The 18,504-nt window shown below is 43.6% G+C and overlaps 1 protein-coding gene across 1 annotated transcript in view; it reads right to left on the reverse strand.

The window, feature by feature from the left end:
* Positions 1-10,726, reverse strand: part of LOC109907155 (four and a half LIM domains protein 3-like) — a 30,383-nt gene extending 19,657 nt beyond the window's left edge. The window contains exon 1 of the mRNA XM_020504958.2: positions 10,558-10,726. The gene's annotated coding sequence lies outside the window, so the exon portion shown is untranslated. The remainder of the gene's footprint in view (positions 1-10,557) is intronic.
* Between the last annotated feature and the right edge of the window lie 7,778 nt (positions 10,727-18,504).

The raw sequence follows: 18,504 nt of genomic DNA on the forward strand, positions 1-18,504 counted from the left end.
CTTTATACATCTATACTGTATACATCTATACTGTATACATCTATACTTTATACATCTATACTGTATACATCTATACTTTATACATCTATACTGTATAAATCAATACTTTATACATCTATACTGTATAAATCAATACTTTATACATCTATACTGTATAAATCAATACTTTATACATCTATACTGTATAAATCAATACTTTATACATCTATACTGTATACATCTATACTGTATACATCTATACTTTATACATCTATACTGTATACATCTATACTGTATACATCTATACTGTATACATCTATACTGTATACATCCATACTGTATACATCTACTGTATACATCTATACTGTATACATCTATACTGTATACATCCATACTGTATACATCTATACTGTATACATCTATACTGTATACATCTATACTGTATACATCTATACTTTATACATCTATACTGTATAAATCTTGTATATTCTTCATGTAGTCATAGATAGCCATGGAGTCTCTGGAATCCTCTTCTCGGGCAGTGTTACTTGGCAACAGGCTGTTTCATTTAGATTATTTTTCTGTGGAAATTTGACCAAAGAAGAAATAAACAAAGGTTGTCTTGATCTGCACAATCAGCAGTCAGTCATATTCCAAAACAAATATGCTTGTAAAATGTAAACACATTTTCCAAACAGATAGCTGCTGGTAGCCAGTGGAGCATCCATCCATCCAACCCCAGACCCCGAGTGTTAATGTTCTCAACTGTGTTTATTTTCCCAGAGCCCCAGGCACCCCTATGGCCTGTTGCCTCTGTTTCATGGCTGATTGATTTTAGATTTTTTTGTGTAACATCTCCATGTGTAAGCAGTTTAGGATTGTTGAGACAAATGTCTGTCAACACAACCCAGAAACTCAACAAGCTTTGAGGGAGGGAGTATGAGGAACTATAAGATGGAGTGGAGGACAAATCAATATAAGAGAGAGACTGGGGAGAGAATGAGAGTGAGAAATGGGGGAGAGAGAGAGAAAGAGATTGGGGAGAGAGAGAGAAAGAGAGACTGGGGAGAGAGAGACTGGGGAGAGAGAGACTGAGGAGAGAGAGAGAAATGGGGGAGAGAGAGAGAAAGAGAAATGGGGGAGAGAGAGAGAAATGGGGGAGAGAGACTGGGGAGAGAGAGAAATGGGGGAGAGAGAGACTGGGGAGAGAGAGACTGAGGAGAGAGAGAGAAATGGGGGAGAGAGAGACTGGGGAGAGAACGAGAGTGAGAGAGAGAAATGGGGGAGAGAGAGAAAGAGAAACGGGGGAGAGAGAGAGAAATGGGGGAGAGAGAGAGAAAGAGAAATGGGGGAGAGAGAGAGAAATGGGGGAGAGAGAGAGAGAGAAATAGAAACGGGGGAGAGAGAGAGAAATGGGGGAGAGAGAGAGAAAGAGAAACGGGGGAGAGAGAGAGAAATGGGGGAGAGAGAGAGAAATGGGGGAGAGAGAGAGAAAGAGAAACGGGGGAGAGAGAGAGAGAAAGAGAAACGGGGGAGAGAGAGAGAAACTGGGGAGAGAGAGAGAAAGAGAAACTGGGGAGAGAGAGAGAGAAACTGGGGAGAGACACATGATGCACAGTTTCACTCATGACACAGAAAGGACACCCCTGTCTGACTCCCGAGTCGTTCCGTGCCAACCAGCTGTTAGTGGCCAGGGCTTCATGTAGAACCCTCCACTGGAGGTCCCCTTAGATGTTAGTCCTGTTTGTTGTGCCAGGACTTCCAGGGTTTTCCACCCTTCCTCCCCCACAGCCGCATGTTGTCCAGCCTTAGTAAACCCGCTGCTGCCATTAGTCGCTTCTGCAGGGACTGAAACGATCTCAAAAGGATGGAAGATAGGCTCCTCCCACACCCACAGCCCAGGCTCCACAGCCCCTTCTCATTTGGGCCTTAATAGCTGCTAGGGCCTCGGTCCAACCCTAATCCGCCAGCTCTCCTCAGCAGCGCGCATGCAGGTTCCTTCCAGCCAACATCAGTATGGTACAGCAGTCTCGACAAGTCCAACATGTCCCTGACTAAGAACAAGTTGTCAGTGATTGAGCATCCCGGTACACAATATGTCTGGTCCTTGTGCACTATAGAGTCCAGACGGGACTTCAGTTAGCGAGGACCTTGGCAAATATCTTGTAGTCAGCACAGAGTAATGCCACAGGCCTGCAGTTCTTAAGTTCACAGAAGGCCCCTTTTTTGGGCAGAAGAGTCAGAGCCGCCGGACGGCAGCTCATTGGCAACTCTCTTACCCCGACGCACTCACGCAACATGCAAAATAAGTCCAGTCCAATTATTCCCCAGAATTTTTCATAGAACTCCACTGGGAGTCCATCGACTGCATAACCTTGACTTCACCGCTCTGACATCTGGGTTACGGCCTCTGCCAGTTCATGGGACAACAGGGGAATGTCCATTTCATCCCTCTGTGCCAGAGAGAGCTTAGGGAGTTCTGCAAACAAGACCTAAGCACAGATAGGATCACACATTTCTGCCCTATACAACTCAGTATAAAACTCCACAGTCTGCTCCCGCACCTCCCCCACCACAGAGGTCACCCGCCCATCAAACAGCCGTAGACAATGCATAACCTTGGCTTCACCGCTCTGTCTTTCCAAACCAATGAAGGAGACAAGCACAAGGACATGTGAAACAGATCAGAGCGTGACAAGGACACCATGCCCCTCATTTTTACAAAGCTCTCCCTCGCCCTCCATTTGGTAAATCCGACCACAATTCTATCCTCCTGATTCCTGCTTACAAGCAAAAATTAAAGCAGGAAGCACTAGTGACTCGGTCTATAAAAAAGTGGTCAGGTGAAGCAGATGCTAAACCACAGGACTGTTTTGGTATCACAGACTGGAACATGCTCCGGGATTCTTCCAATGGCATTGAGGAGTACACCACATCAGTCACTGGCTTTATCATAAGTATATCGAGGACGTCGTCCCCACAGTGATACCGCCCAAACAGATCCACAGATGATGCAATCTCTATTGCACTCCACACTACCCTTTCCCACCTGGACAAAAGGAACACCTATGTGAGAATGCTATTCATTGACTACAGCTCAGCGTTCCACACCATAGTACCCTCAAAACTCATCACTAAGCTAAAGATCCTGGGACTAAACACCTCCCTCTGCAACTGGATCCTGGACTTCCTGACGGGCTGCGCCCAGGTGGTGAGGGTAGGTAGCAACACATCTGCCAAGCTGATCCTCAACACTGGAACCCCTCAGGGGTGCGTGCTCAGTCCCCTCCTGTACTCCCTGTTCACCCACGACTGCACGGCCAGGCACGACTCCAACACCGTCATTAAGTTTGCAGATGACACAACAGTGGTAGGCTTGATCAACGACAACGACGAGACAGCCTATAGGGAGGAGGTCAGAGAGGCCGGGTGGTTCCAGAATAACAACCTATCCCTCAACGTAACCAAGACTAAGGAGATGATTGTGGACTACTGGAAAAGGAGGACCGAGCATGCCCCCATTCTCATCGACGGGGCTGTAGTGGAGCAGGTTGAGAGCTTCAAGTTCCTTGGTGTCTACATCAACAACAAACTAGAATGGTCCAAACACCAAGACAGTCGTGAAGAGGGCACGACAAAGCATATTCCCCCTCAAGAAAATAAAAAGATTTGGCATGGGTCCTCAGATCCTCAAAAGGTTCTACAGCTGCAACATCGAGAGCATGGTTGCATCACTGCCTGGTTAGGCAATTGCTCGGCCTCCGACCACAAGGCACTACAGAGGGTAGTGCGTATGGCCCAGTGCATCACTGGGGCTAAGCTGCCTGTCATCCAGGACCTCTACACCAGGCGGTGTCAGAGGAAGGCCCAAAAAATTGTCAAAGACCCCAGCCACCCCAGTCATAGACTGTTCTTTCTACTACCGCATAGCAAGCTGTACCGGGGTGCCAAGTCTAGGACAAAAAGGCTTGTCAACACTTTTTACCCCCAAGTCATAAGACTCCTGAACAGGTAATCAAATGGCTACCCGGACTATTTGCCTTGTGTGCCCCCCCCCAACCTCTCTTTTACGCAGCTGCTACTCTCTGTTTATCATATATGCATAGTCACTTTAACTATACATTCATGTACATACTAGCTAAATTGGCCCGACCAACCAGTGCCCCCGCACATTGGCTAACCGAGCTATCTGCACTGTCACGCCACCCACCACCAGCCAACCCCTCTTTTACGCTACTGCTACTCTCTGTTTAGCATATATGCATAGTCACTTTAACCATATCTACATATTACCTCAATCAGCCTGACTAACCGGTGCCTGTATGTAGCCTCGCTACTGTATATAGCCTCACTACTGTTATAGCCTCACTACTGTTATAGCCTCACTACTGTTATAGCCTCTCTACTGTATATAGCCTCTCTACTGTATATAGCCTCACTACTGTTATAGCCTCACTACTGTTATAGCCTCACTACTGTTATAGCCTCTCTACTGTATATAGCCTCACTACTGTTATAGCCTCACTACTGTTATAGCCTCACTACTGTATAAAGCCTCACTACTGTATATAGCCTCACTACTGTTATAGCCTCACTACTGTTATAGCCTCGCTACTGTTATAGCCTCGCTACTGTTATAGCCTCGCTACTGTTATAGCCTCGCTACTGTTATAGCCTCGCTACTGTTATAGCCTCGCTACTGTTATAGCCTCGCTACTGTTATAGCCTCGCTACTGTTATAGCCTCACTACTGTTATAGCCTCACTACTGTTATAGCCTCACTACTGTTATAGCCTCACTACTGTTATAGCCTCTCTACTGTTATAGCCTCACTACTGTTATAGCCTCACTACTGTTATAGCCTCACTACTGTTATAGCCTCACTACTGTTATAGCCTCGCTACTGTTATAGCCTCACTACTGTTATAGCCTCACTACTGTTATAGCCTCACTACTGTTATAGCCTCGCTACTGTTATAGCCTCGCTACTGTTATAGCCTCGCTACTGTTATAGCCTCACTACTGTTATAGCCTCACTACTGTTATAGCCTCACTACTGTTATTTTTCACTGTATTTTTTACTGTTGTTTTTATTTACTTACTTACCTGTTGTTCACCTAATACCTTTTTTGCACTGTTGGTTAGAGCCTGTTGTATTCAGCATTTCACTGTAAGGTCTACACCTGTTGTATTCAGCATTTCACTGTAAGGTCTACACCTGTCGTATTCAGCATTTCACTGTAAGGTCTACACCTGTTGTATTCAGCATTTCACTGTAAGGTCTACACAAATCAAATCAAATCAAATTTATTTATATAGCCCTTCGTACATCAGCTGATATCTCAAAGTGCTGTACAGAAACCCAGCCTAAAACCCCAAACAGCAAGCAATGCAGGTGTAGAAGCACGGTGGCTAGGAAAAACTCCCTTGAAAGGCCAATACCTAGGAAGAAACCTAGAGAGGAACCTGTTGTATTCAGCATTTCACTGTAAGGTCTACACCTGTTGTATTCAGCATTTCACTGTAAGGTCTACACCTGTCGTATTCAGCATTTCACTGTAAGGTCTACACCTGTTGTATTCAGCATTTCACTGTAAGGTCTACACCTGTCGTATTCAGCGCACATGACAAATAAACTTTGTTTTGATTTGATTTTCATAGTGTGTTGTACTGATCTTACCCAGATCGCAAAAAAAGCTTAAAGATGAACCTTTTTCCTTTTAGTCTCATTCAGTAACCTTGACAGTTCTCTCACCGTGCACTTTGACCCCTCTGCCTGACTGGCTGTCAGCTCAGGACCCATTGAGGAGGAGTCTGAAAAGAAAGTCTCCTCATCGTCCTCTTCCTCACCTTCCTCCTCATCTTCACCTCCCATTCTAACCACATGCCCTTTCTCTCTAGTCGGGGCTTCCTCCCCAGCACCAGGAAAAGGTTCCTTAGTGCCGTTGACAACACCGGCCTCTCCTCTCCCACCTTCTTTCTTCTCCACCTTTTTCCTCATCTGCTTGACACCCTCCTCCAACACCCCTAGTCGCTTACCCTTCCCCACACTATGCCCTCCTCATCCACTAGCATTACCTGACTAGGCTCAGCCTCATCTACACCACCATCCATAGCATGACTAGACCCAGCCTCATCTACACCACCATCTCTAGCATGACTAGACCCAGCCTCATCTACACCACCATCTTTAGCATGACTAGACCCAGCCTCATCTACACCCCCATCCATAGCATGACTAGACCCAGCCTCATCTACACCACCATCTCTAGCATGACTAGACACAGCCTCATCTACACCACCATCCATAGCATGACTAGACCCAGCCTCATCTACACCACCATCTTTAGCATGACTAGACCCAGCCTCATCTACACCACCATCCATAGCATGACTAGACCCAGCCTCATCTACACCACCATCCATAGCATGACTAGACCCAGCCTCATCTATACCACCATCTCTAGCATGACTAAACCCAGCCTCATCTACACCACCATCTCTAGCATGACTAGGCCCAGCCTCATCTACACCGCCATCCATAGCATGACTAGACCCAGCCTCATCTACACCACCATCCATAACATGACTAGACCCAGTCTCATCTACACCACCATCCATAGCATGACTAGACCCAGCCTCAGCTACACCACCATCCATAACATGACTAGACCCAGCCTCATCTACACCACCATCCATAGCATGACTAGACCCAGCCTCATCTACACCACCATCTCTAGCATGACTAGACCCAGCCTCATCTACACCACCATCTCTAGCATGACTAGACCCAGCCTCATCTACACCACCATCCATAGCATGACTAGACCCAGCCTCATCTATACCACCATCTCTAGCATGACTAAACCCAGCCTCATCTACACCACCATCTCTAGCATGACTAGGCCCAGCCTCATCTACACCGCCATCCATAGCATGACTAGACCCAGCCTCATCTACACCACCATCCATAACATGACTAGACCCAGTCTCATCTACACCACCATCCATAGCATGACTAGACCCAGCCTCATCTACACCCCCATCCATAACATGACTAGACCCAGCCTCATCTACACCCCCATCCATAGCATGACTAGACCCAGCCTCATCTACACCCCCATCCATAGCATGACTAGACCCAGCCTCATCTACACCACCATCTCTAGCATGACTAGACCCAGCCTCATCTACACCACCATCTCTAGCATGACTAGGCCCAGCCTCATCTACACCACCATCCAAAACATGACTAGACCCAGCCTCATCTACACCACCATCCAAAACATGACTAGACCCAACCTCATCTACACCACCATCCATAGCATGACTAGACCCAACCTCATCTACACCACCATCCATAGCATGACTAGGCCCAGCCTCATCTACACCACTAGCCAGGCAAGGAGTTGACACTATATAACTAGCCAGGCAAGGAGTTGACACTATATAACTAGCCAGGCAAGGAGTTGACACTATATAACTAGCCAGGCAAGTAGGAAATGGAAACAGAAGTGACAGTATAATGATAGTGAATGATTCACAACCTGTCGGTCAATGCCCCTGCTCATGGCCTGAGCCAGTATCAATGTGCATCCCAAATGGCACCCTATTCCTTATATAGTGCACTACTTCCCCATAGGGCTTTTGTCAAAAGTAGTGCACTATATAGGGAATAGAGTGCCATTTGAGATGTAAACACTCTTAGAAAAAAAGGTGCTATCTAGAACCTAAAAGGGTTCTTTGGGTGTACCCATAGGAGAACCATTTGAAGAACCATTATTGGTTCCAGGGGGGAAAAAAGGGTTCTACCTGGAACACAAAAGGGTTCTCCCTAGAACTAAAAAGAGTTATCCTATGGGGTCAGCCATTTTTTCTAAGAGTGTACCCTCTCAGGCAGTTTCTGGGAAAGCCGCCACCTTTCTGCTGGTTACTCACAAGGAAAGACTCACAAGGAAAGACAAGGAAAGCCAATTGTTTAAATAATCAAACCAATATATGTACAGTTGGACCAAAGTGGATCAAATTAAGGCGAGGATATTGGTTAGGTTAGATGGCTACATAGGCATCCTGTACAGAACTGCTTTAACGGTGATGCTGATAAGGCCGGCAAATCACACAAAAGTAAAACAGTAGAAAACAAAACTATTGTATTCTTCCTATTAGACAATGACTCCCCTATCCTATTCAGGATATGGTCAATCAAGCTCTTAGTTTGAACGATCCAGTAAATTAGGGTTCCCCAACTGGTGGCCTGTGGATCGAATCATGTTGATGATCTCGGTCTATCCAATCTACCCAGTTTAGAGCCCTAGGAATATGTGCAACAGGACAAGGACTCCCCTATTGTCAGGTTGTGCGCTACTGGTATAGAAGTCAGGTGCAGGAGAGCAGAGAGTTGTGATCTACTGGTATAGAAGTCAGGTGCAGGAGAGCAGAGAGTTGTGATCTACTGGTATAGAAGTCAGGTGCAGGAGAGCAGAGAGGTGTGATCTACTGGTATAGAAGTCAGGTGCAGGAGAGCAGAGAGTTGTGATCTACTGGTATAGAAGTCAGGTGCAGGAGAGCAGAGAGTTGTGATCTACTGGTATAGAAGTCAGGTGCAGGAGAGCAGAGAGTTGTGATCTACTGGTATAGAAGTCAGGTGCAGGAGAGCAGAGAGTTGTGATCTACTGGTATAGAAGTCAGGTGCAGTAGAGCAGAGAGGTGTGATCTACTGGTATAGAAGTCAGGTGCAGGAGAGCGGAGAGTTGTGATCTACTGGTATAGAAGTCAGGTGCAGGAGAGCGGAGAGTGGTGATCTACTGGTATAGAAGTCAGGTGCAGGAGAGCGGAGAGTGCTGATCTACTGGTATAGAAGTCAGGTGCAGGAGAGCGGAGAGTTGTGATCTACTGGTATAGAAGTCAGGTGCAGTAGAGCAGAGAGGTGTGATCTACTGGTATAGAAGTCAGGTGCAGGAGAGCGGAGAGTGGTGATCAGACACTTTATTTGGCAGAAGCAACAACAGACAGACGCAACTGCATCAAAAAACCTCCAGCCAAATGGCAAAATGAAAAGCGCGACAGTCACTATGATGCAAATGTTTAACAATTAAACATACTTCGGGAAAAACCAGCCTGGCGCGTCACACAAAACACGTAACAAAACAATTCCACACAAAGACATGGGGGGGGAACAGAGGGAATATATATGTAGTGTGATTAGGGAATGTAAACCAGGTGTGCGGGGAAACAAGACAAAACAAATGGAACAATGAAAAGTGGAGCAGCGATGGCTAGAAGACCGGTGACGTCGACCGCCGAACGCCGTCTGATCAAGGAGAGGAGCCGACTTCGGCGGAAGTCGTGACACCTGTACTAGTCAGGACACTGTCTATACAGGAAATAAAGTTTAAAGAGAGATAAAGAGGACATTTAACCATTTGTTGGCTGAGAGAGAAAAAATTAAATGGAGAGAGGTTTGTGACCTGTTGCCACAAGAAAAGGACAACCAGTGAATAACTAACACTTATAAAATACAATCCATATTTATTTTCTCTTTTGTACTTGAACTATTTGCACATCGTTACAACACTGTATATAGACATAATGTGACACTTGAAATGTCTTTATTCTTTTGTAACTTTTGTGAGTGTAATGTTTACTGTAAATTTTTTTATTGCTTATTTCACTTTTGTTTATTATCTATTCCACTTGCTTTGGCAAGTGAAATAGGTTTCCCATGCCAATAAAGCTCTTCGAATTGAATTGAGAGAGCATGAGGACTAAATAGAGAGAGAGAGAGAGAGAGAGAGAGAGAGAGAGAGCGAGAGAGAGAGCGCACATGAGGCCGAGAGAGAATATGTAAGAGAGAGAGAAACTGTTATTCACTTTTGTTTATCCATTTTACTTGCTTTGGCAATGTAAACATATGTTTACCATGCCAATAAAGCCCACTGAAATGAATTGAGAGAGAGAGAGAGAGAGAGCGAGATAGAGAGAGGCTATGAGAGAAATAAGTCACATATTCTGCCTGTGTCTTGTTTAAAACAACACCCAATAAAATGTTCCTCCTAAGAGCACTGCACCAACACTACTCTCTGCGGGGTCAACGGTGGGGACGTTTTTAGTTTTTAAGGGATACATATTTTCAACCTAAATTCAACGTAACAACGGATGTCGGGACTCAGCTCAGGAGTCTTTTTCCTCCTTAGTTACTGACTCACAGTCAGACAGGTGTCTCGTTACAGCTGTGATAGATAGGCTATCTTTGTGTGTCCAGATTTCTTGACCTACAAAGCCACGCGAATATCTGTTCTCTTGATAAAAACACACATGTTACCTTTCCCAATTTATGAAAGTAGTTAACATATACCAAATATGTTATCTGATAAATATCAACGGATGAACAGTGAAACGATTCGCATGACTGACACTGCATTATCTAGGTGCTTTCTTTGCCTGAAAGTTGACATTTAGTCTAGTAAAATTAAAACGAAATAAGGCAATTCACGTTTTAAATCGAATACTGATAATACCGAGTCCTATAAGTGTGTTATTATTCGTTATTAACACGTTCACAAATGTCAAATATCTTACCACCAGCTCTTTGCGTGTCAGGGAACTTTGCGAAATGTAGTCCCTTGGTTTCAGTCACCAATCTGTGGCTTGCAGTTTTTCTCCGGCAGCTGAATTGACTCCAAATGATGGCCAGTCAAGATCACACTCCTCCGAAGAAGTTGCGCACCCTCCTCTACTTCAACTACTATGAAAAGCATAATGAGCCTGCTACCTCCCCGTGCGCAGCAGCATCAATCAAAGCCGTAAAATCCCGCCCAAAAAATGTCCCTCCTCGCTCTACTGCTGAAGCATAGTTAACAGGAAACTCATTATTATGAGACAGTAAGTCATTATTGTGAGACAGTAAGTCATTATTATGAGACAGTAAGTCATCATTATGAGACAGTAAGTCATTATTGAGACAGTAAGTCATCATTATGAGACAGTAAGTCATTATTACGATACAGTAAGTCATCATTACGAGACAGTAAGTCATCATTATGAGACAGTAAGTCATTATTATGAGACAGTAAGTCATTATTATGAGACAGTAAGTCATTATTATGAGACAGTAAGTCATCATCATGAGACAGTAAGTCATTATTATGAGACAGTAAGTCATCATTATGAGACAGTAAGTCATTATTATGAGACAGTAAGTCATCGTTACGAGACAGTAAGTCATTATTATGAGACAGTAAGTAATAGTTATGAGACAGTAAGTCATTATTATGAGATACAGATTGCCTAAACATATCATTTGAATCCAATGTGCTCAACTTTCAAGGATAACCTTATGTATATCCTATAGTCAATCTCACGTGTGTGTTTGTGTGTGTGTGAGTGTTCATGAGAGAGAGAGAGTTTGTGGTGATATTGTTCCATATTAATGGAATGGACAGTTTTGTTGATGTGAGTTGGTACCTGTTTGATGACATCTGGTTGACATGAGATTGAATTAATATATTTTTTGAATTTTAAATGATGAATATATAACCATCGATTCTTGAAGAATGTAACTTGGAAATGCGTCATGAGCAACAGTCTTACCCCAAAAGTTAGATTGTTTGGGGGGTGGCGGTCAACGGGCTTCCATAATTAAATGCAAATGGCGCAGACAAACAAAACTTTACTGAGCTTTTCGTTGGCTAAAGAAACACGTTTCAAGTTAACATGTCAATGTTGTCACTGTAGAAGCTGCTTTTGACTTGAATGTGAAGTAGTCTTTACTATCGTGTCAACTCCCAATTGACATGCCATGTTTTGCTTGACCATGACCAATGGAGTTGCCAAGAGCACAAACAGATCTGGGACCAGGCTGTATGTCGCACTAATATTGTGCGACATACAGCCTGATTGGGTAAAAACTGAAGCAGTGAACTACCATAAGGCTTTATTTTCAATGATGTCGCTCTTGCTGCTGGTGATTCTCTGATCCACCTCTACACCGACGACACCAGTCTGTATACTTCCTTCTTTGGACACTGTGTTAACTGACCTCCAGACAACCTTCAATGCCACACAACTCTCCTTCCGTGGCCTCCAACTGCTCTTAAACGCAAATAAAACTAAATGCATGCTATTCAACCGATCATTACCCGCACCTGCCCGCCCATCCAGCATCACTACACTGGACGGCTCTGACTTAGAATACGTGGATAACTACAAATACTTAGGTGTCTGGCTAGACTGTAAACTCTCCTTCCAGACTCACATTAAGCATCTCCAATCAAAAATGAAATCTAGAATCGGCTTCCTATTTCGCAACAAAGCTTCCTTCACTCATGCTGCCAAACATACCCTCGTAAAACTGACCATCCTACCGATCCTTGACTTCGGCGATGTCATCTATAACATAGCCTCCAACACTCTACTCAGCAAACTGGATGTAGTCTATCACAGTGCCATCCGTTTTGCCACCAAAGCCCCATAAACTACCCACCATTGCGACCTGTACGCTCTCGTTGGCTGGCCCTCGCTTCATACTCGTCGCCAAACCCACTGGCTACAGGTTATCTACAAGTCTCTGCTAGGTAAAGCCCCACCCTATCTCAGCTCGCTGGTCACCATAGCAGCACCCACTCGTAGCACGCGCTCCAGCAGGTATATCTCACTGGTCACCCCCAAAGCCAATTCCTCCTTTGGTCGCCTTTCCTTCCAGTTCTCTGCTGCCACTGACTGGAACGAACTGCAAAAATCACTGAAGCTGGAGATTCCCATCTCCCTCACTAGCTTTAAGACCAGCTGACAGAGCAGCTCACAGATCACTGCACCTGTTCATAGCCCATCTGTATACAGCCCATCTATATACCTCATCCCCATACTGTATTTATTTATTTTGCTCCTTTTGCACCACAGTATCTCTACTTGCACATCCATCTTTTGCACATCTACCATTCCATGGCCTATTTATTGCCTTAACTCCCTTATTTGACCTAATTTGCACTCACTTTATATAGACTTTGTTTTATTTTTTTCTACTGTATTATTGACTATGTTTTGTTCATTCCATGTGTAACTCTGTGTTGTTGTATGTGTCGAACTGCTATGCTTTATCTTGGCCAGGTCGCAGTTGCAAATGAGAACTTGTTCTCAACAAGCCTACCTGGTTAAATAAAGGTGAAAAACGTGTTGTCATTCATTCAGACTCAATTCAGACCCCCCCACGTTCAATACGATGTGGCTCCATCCTGCCACTACTCATTAGGCATGACAAAATGTAAGAGCACATGTGGAGTATTAACGGGGCTTTGTGTCACATACAGTGCCTTGCGAAAGTATTCGGCCCCCTTGAACTTTGCGACCTTTTGCCACATTTCAGGCTTCAAACATAAAGATATAAAACTGTATTTTTTGGTGAAGAATCAACAACAAGTGGGACACAATCATGAAGTGGAACGACATTTATTGGATATTTCAAACTTTTTTAACAAATCAAAAACTGATAAATTGGGCGTGCAAAATTATTCAGCCTCTTTACTTTCAGTGCAGCAAACTCTCTCCAGAAGTTCAGTGAGGATCTCTGAATGATCCAATGTTGACCTAAATGACTAATGATGATAAATACAATCCACCGGTGTGTAATCAAGTCTCCGTATAAATGCACCTGCACTGTGATAGTCTCAGAGGTCCGTTAAAAGCGCAGAGAGCATCATGAAGAACAAGGAACACACCAGGCAGGTCCGAGATACTGTTGTGAAGAAGTTTAAAGCCGGGTTTGGATACAAAAAGATTTCCCAAGCTTTAAACATCCCAAGGAGCACTGTGCAAGCGATAATATTGAAATGGAAGGAGTATCAGACCACTGCAAATCTACCAAGACCTGGCCGTCCCTCTAAACTTTCAGCTCATACAAGGAGAAGACTGATCAGAGATGCAGCCAAGAGGCCCATGATCACTCTGGATGAACTGCAGAGATCTACAGCTGAGGTGGGAGACTCTGTCCATAGGACAACAATCAGTCGTATATTGCACAAATCTGGCCTTTATGGAAGAGTGGCAAGAAGAAAGCCATTTCTTAAAGATATCCATAAAAAGTGTTGTTTAAAGTTTGCCACAAGCCACCTGGGAGACACACCAAACATGTGGAAGAAGGTGCTCTGGTCAGATGAAACCAAAATGGAACTTTTTGGCAACAATGCAAAACGTTATGTTTGGCGTAAAAGCAACACAGCTCATCACTCTGAACACACCATCCCCACTGTCAAACATGGTGGTGGCAGCATCATGGTTTGGGCCTGCTTTTCTTCAGCAGGGACAGGGAAGATGGTTAAAATTGATGGGAAGATGGATGGAGCCAAATACAGGACCATTCTGGAAGAAAACCTGATGGAGTCTGCAAAAGACCTGAGACTGGGACGGAGATTTGTCTTCCAACAAGACAATGATCCAAAACATAAAGCAAAATCTACAATGGAATGGTTCAAAAATAAACATATCCAGGTGTTAGAATGGCCAAGTCAAAGTCCAGACCTGAATCCAATCGAGAATCTGTGGAAAGAACTGAAAACTGCTGTTCACAAATGCTCTCCATCCAACCTCACTGAGCTCGAGCTGTTTTGCAAGGAGGAATGGGAAAAAATGTCAGTCCCTCGATGTGCAAAACTGATAGAGACATACCCCAAGCGACTTACAGCTGTAATCGCAGAAAAAGGTGGCGCTACAAAGTATTAATTTAAGGGGGCTGAATAATTTTGCACGGCCAATTTTTCAGTTTTTGATTTGTTAAAAAAGTTTGAAATATCCAATAAATGTCGTTCCACTTCATGATTGTGTCCCACTTGTTGTGGATTCTTCACAAAAAAATACAGTTTTATATCTTTATGTTTGAAGCCTGAAATGTGGCAAAAGGTCGCAAAGTTCAAGAGGGCCGAATACTTTCGCAAGGCACTGTACATATTTCAACCTAGTTATCTTGATAGTTTACCCTGTACTGTTAAAAAGCTTGTGGATATGCCTCAGGGGGGGTTCTATAATGCTTCAATTATTTAAATAATGCAATGCAATGGAATAATGAAACACCCTCTATGGTTGATATCAACCACCTGACCTAATCATTCCCAACATCAGAAGATCTACCTGAGGGACAACAACGCATGGCTCATTCAATTTGAACATCTTAAACGTAAGCTTTTTGAAATCTAACATTTAACCAGACAAGACAGTTTAGAACACATTCTTATTTACAATGACGGCCTACACCCGCCCTATTGGACTTCCAATCACAGCCGGTTGTGATACAGCCTGGAGTCGAACCAGGGTGTCTGTAGTGACGCCTCAAGCACTGAGATGCAGTGCCTTAGACTGCTGCACCACTCGGGAGTCCCATATGTAACAGTATAACTTTCGCCCGTCTCCTCGCCCCTACCCGAGCTTGAACCAGGGACCCCCTGCACACAAAGACAACTGACACCCACGAAGCATCGTTACCTATCGCTCCACAAAAGCCGCGGCCCTTGTAGAGCAAGGGGAACCACTACTTCAAGGTCTAAGAGTGAGTGACGTCAACGATTGAAACGCTATTAGCGTGTACCACCACTAACTAGCTAGCCATTTCACATCGGTTACACATACATATACAGTCGAAGTCGGAAGTTTACATATACTTAGGTTGGAGTCATTAAAACTAGTTTTTCAACCACTCCACAAATTTCTTTTTAAAAAACTATAGTTTTGGAAAGTCGGTTAGGACATCTACTTTGTGCATGACCCAAGTCATTTTTCCAACAATTGTTTACAGACAGATTATTTCACTTATAATTCACTGTATCACAATTCCAGTGGGTCAGAAGTTTACATACACTAAGTTGACTGTGTCTTTAAACAGCTTGGAAAATTCCAGAATATAATGTCATGGCTTTAGAAGCTTCTGATAGGCTAATTGACATCATGTGAGTCAATTGGAGGTGCACCTGTGGATGTATTTCAATGCCTACCTTCAAACTCAGTGCCTCTTTGCTTGACAAAGATAGAAAAATCAAAAGAAATTAGCCAAGACCTCAGAAACAAAATTGTAGACCTCCACAAGTCTGGTTCATCCTTGGGAGCAATTTCCAAACAACTGCACATGGGGACAAATATCGTACTTTTTGGAGAAATATCGTCTGGTCTGATGAAAAAAAAGGACACCACCCCAACCGTGAAGCACACGGGTGGCAGTATCCTATTGTGTGGGTGCTTTGCTGCAGGAGGGACTGGTGCACTTCACAAAATAGATGGCATCATGAGGAAAGAAAATTATGTGGATATATTGAAGCAACATCTCAAGACATCAGTCAGGAAGTTAAAACTTGGTTGCAAATGGGTCTTCCAAATGGACAATGACCCCAAGCATACTTCCAAATTTGTAGTAAAATGGCTTAAGGACAACAAAGTCAAGGTATTGGAGTGGCCATCACAAAGCCCTGACCTCAATCCCATAGAAAATTTGTGGGCAGAACTGAAAAAGAGTGTGTGAGCAAGGAGGCCAACAAACTTGACTCAGTTACACCAGCTCTGTCAGGAGGAATGGGCCAAAATTCACCCAACTTATTGTGGGAAGCTTGTGGAAGGCTACCTGAAATGTTTGACCCAAGTTAAACAATTTAAAGGCAATGCTACCAAATATTAATTGAGTGTATGCAATCTTCTGACCCACTGGGAATGTGATGAAAGAAATAAAAGCTGAAATAAATCATTCTCTCTACTATTATTCTGACATTTCACATTCTTAAAATAAAGTGGTGATCCTAACTGACCCAAGACAGGGAATTTTTACTAAGATTAAATGTCAGGAATTGTAAAAAACTGAGTTTAAATGTATTTGGCTAAGGTATATGTAAACTTCCGACTTCAACTGTACATAGAGTAAGGTCCCCAATGTTGAGACAAAGTCACGGGTAGAGTAACACTAGCTAGGTTTCCATCTGATTGGTGACAGATTTTCATGTGAATATTCTAAAATCTGCATTAAGAAAATATTTTTCCCACCAGTGGTGTGTTCCCACCAAATTGACTTGTTGTAGATAAAAATATGTGAGTGATGACAGTGCACACAAAATGTACCTTTTCACTTTTCACAAGTTTTCACATACGGAATAATAATCTAAAGTTCAATTTGTTTCCATCACATTTTCAACTCTATTAAATAGTTTCGTCACAAAAACTGTTGTGTTAAAAAGCAAATGTGCCCACTTTGGTCTTGGCACGTGTTCTCTAGCCAAGATACAGTACAGGAAGGCTGTGGGGGTAGATTTACTTCAATATTATGATTATTATATCAATATTTGCGCATAAAGGTATTTCCACTGGCATAATTAATCTTACCGACACAAAAAGATCCCACCATGTTCACTGAAAAAATCTGTTGGCATTTGTAAAATTGTATCTAACTTCCTGTTTCCATCACTGTCATCCATCACTGTCATCGCTGTAATTTTTTATATGGTATGTCTTTACTCGCATAAAAACTGTGGATGGAAACTTAATTTTTATCTAGGTTTCCATCGAATTAATGACAGATTTTCATGCAAATATGATAAAATATGCAAAAAAATACAAGTGAAATGGGTTTCCATTTCTATTTAAACTCTTCTGATGGTTTTGTCATAAAGAATGTTGCGTTATATAGCGAACGTACCCACTCGGATATTGATTGGCATTTGCTCTCTAGTCAACACCTCGCAGATACACAGCTGGTATAGCCTTGCAGGATTTACCGCCCCCACCTACCGTCAACCAATCATGTAAATGCGGAGCTATACGGTGCCCTCCACAGAATGTAAGAGGCCATGATATACAGAGCTTGATTTGGCCACTGCGTGTCTCTGGCAGATTCGCAATTGCGTCACACCCGCTACACGAAGCCTCCGACCACATTTTCGGATCAAGCATACATTTGCTTTGTCTGTTGTGCTCCACTATGCAGGTTCTATTCCACAAGATGTCGCCAAACGAGACCCTGTTCTTGGAGAGCACCAACAAAATCTACAATGTTGACATCTCCAGTAGCTCTTTCGTCAATTTCCAAATCTGGGATTTGCCTGGTCAGGTGGACTATGAGATGATCTTCAGGGGTACCGGGGCTTTGATCGTTTCATTGATGCTCAAGTGAGACTATTAGGACAGTTAGATGTTGCACTACCCATGGCAAACATTGAGAAGGCTATACAGCCTACAGTTTCAGATTTTTATGTCATTCAAAATAGGTGACTCTCCTCTGTTTAGAGGGGTTTGTCTTTGTTACTTTTTTGACTGAACCAGGGCCTGGTCAAAAGTAGTTCACTATATAGGGCAGGGGTGGACAACTCCAGTCCCTGAGGGCCTGATTGGTGTCACACTGTTTCTCCATCCCTAACAAACACAGCTGATTAATCAAATTGCATTCTAAACTGAAGATCATGATTAGGTGATTATTAGAGTCAGGTGTGTTGTCTGAGGCTGGGTTGAAAAACTGTGACACCAATCAGGACCTCGAGGACTGGAATTGCCCACCCGATATAGGGGATA

The sequence above is a fragment of the Oncorhynchus kisutch genome, linkage group LG17, assembly GCF_002021735.2.
Source record: "Oncorhynchus kisutch isolate 150728-3 linkage group LG17, Okis_V2, whole genome shotgun sequence".
Classification (NCBI taxonomy): domain Eukaryota; kingdom Metazoa; phylum Chordata; class Actinopteri; order Salmoniformes; family Salmonidae; genus Oncorhynchus; species Oncorhynchus kisutch.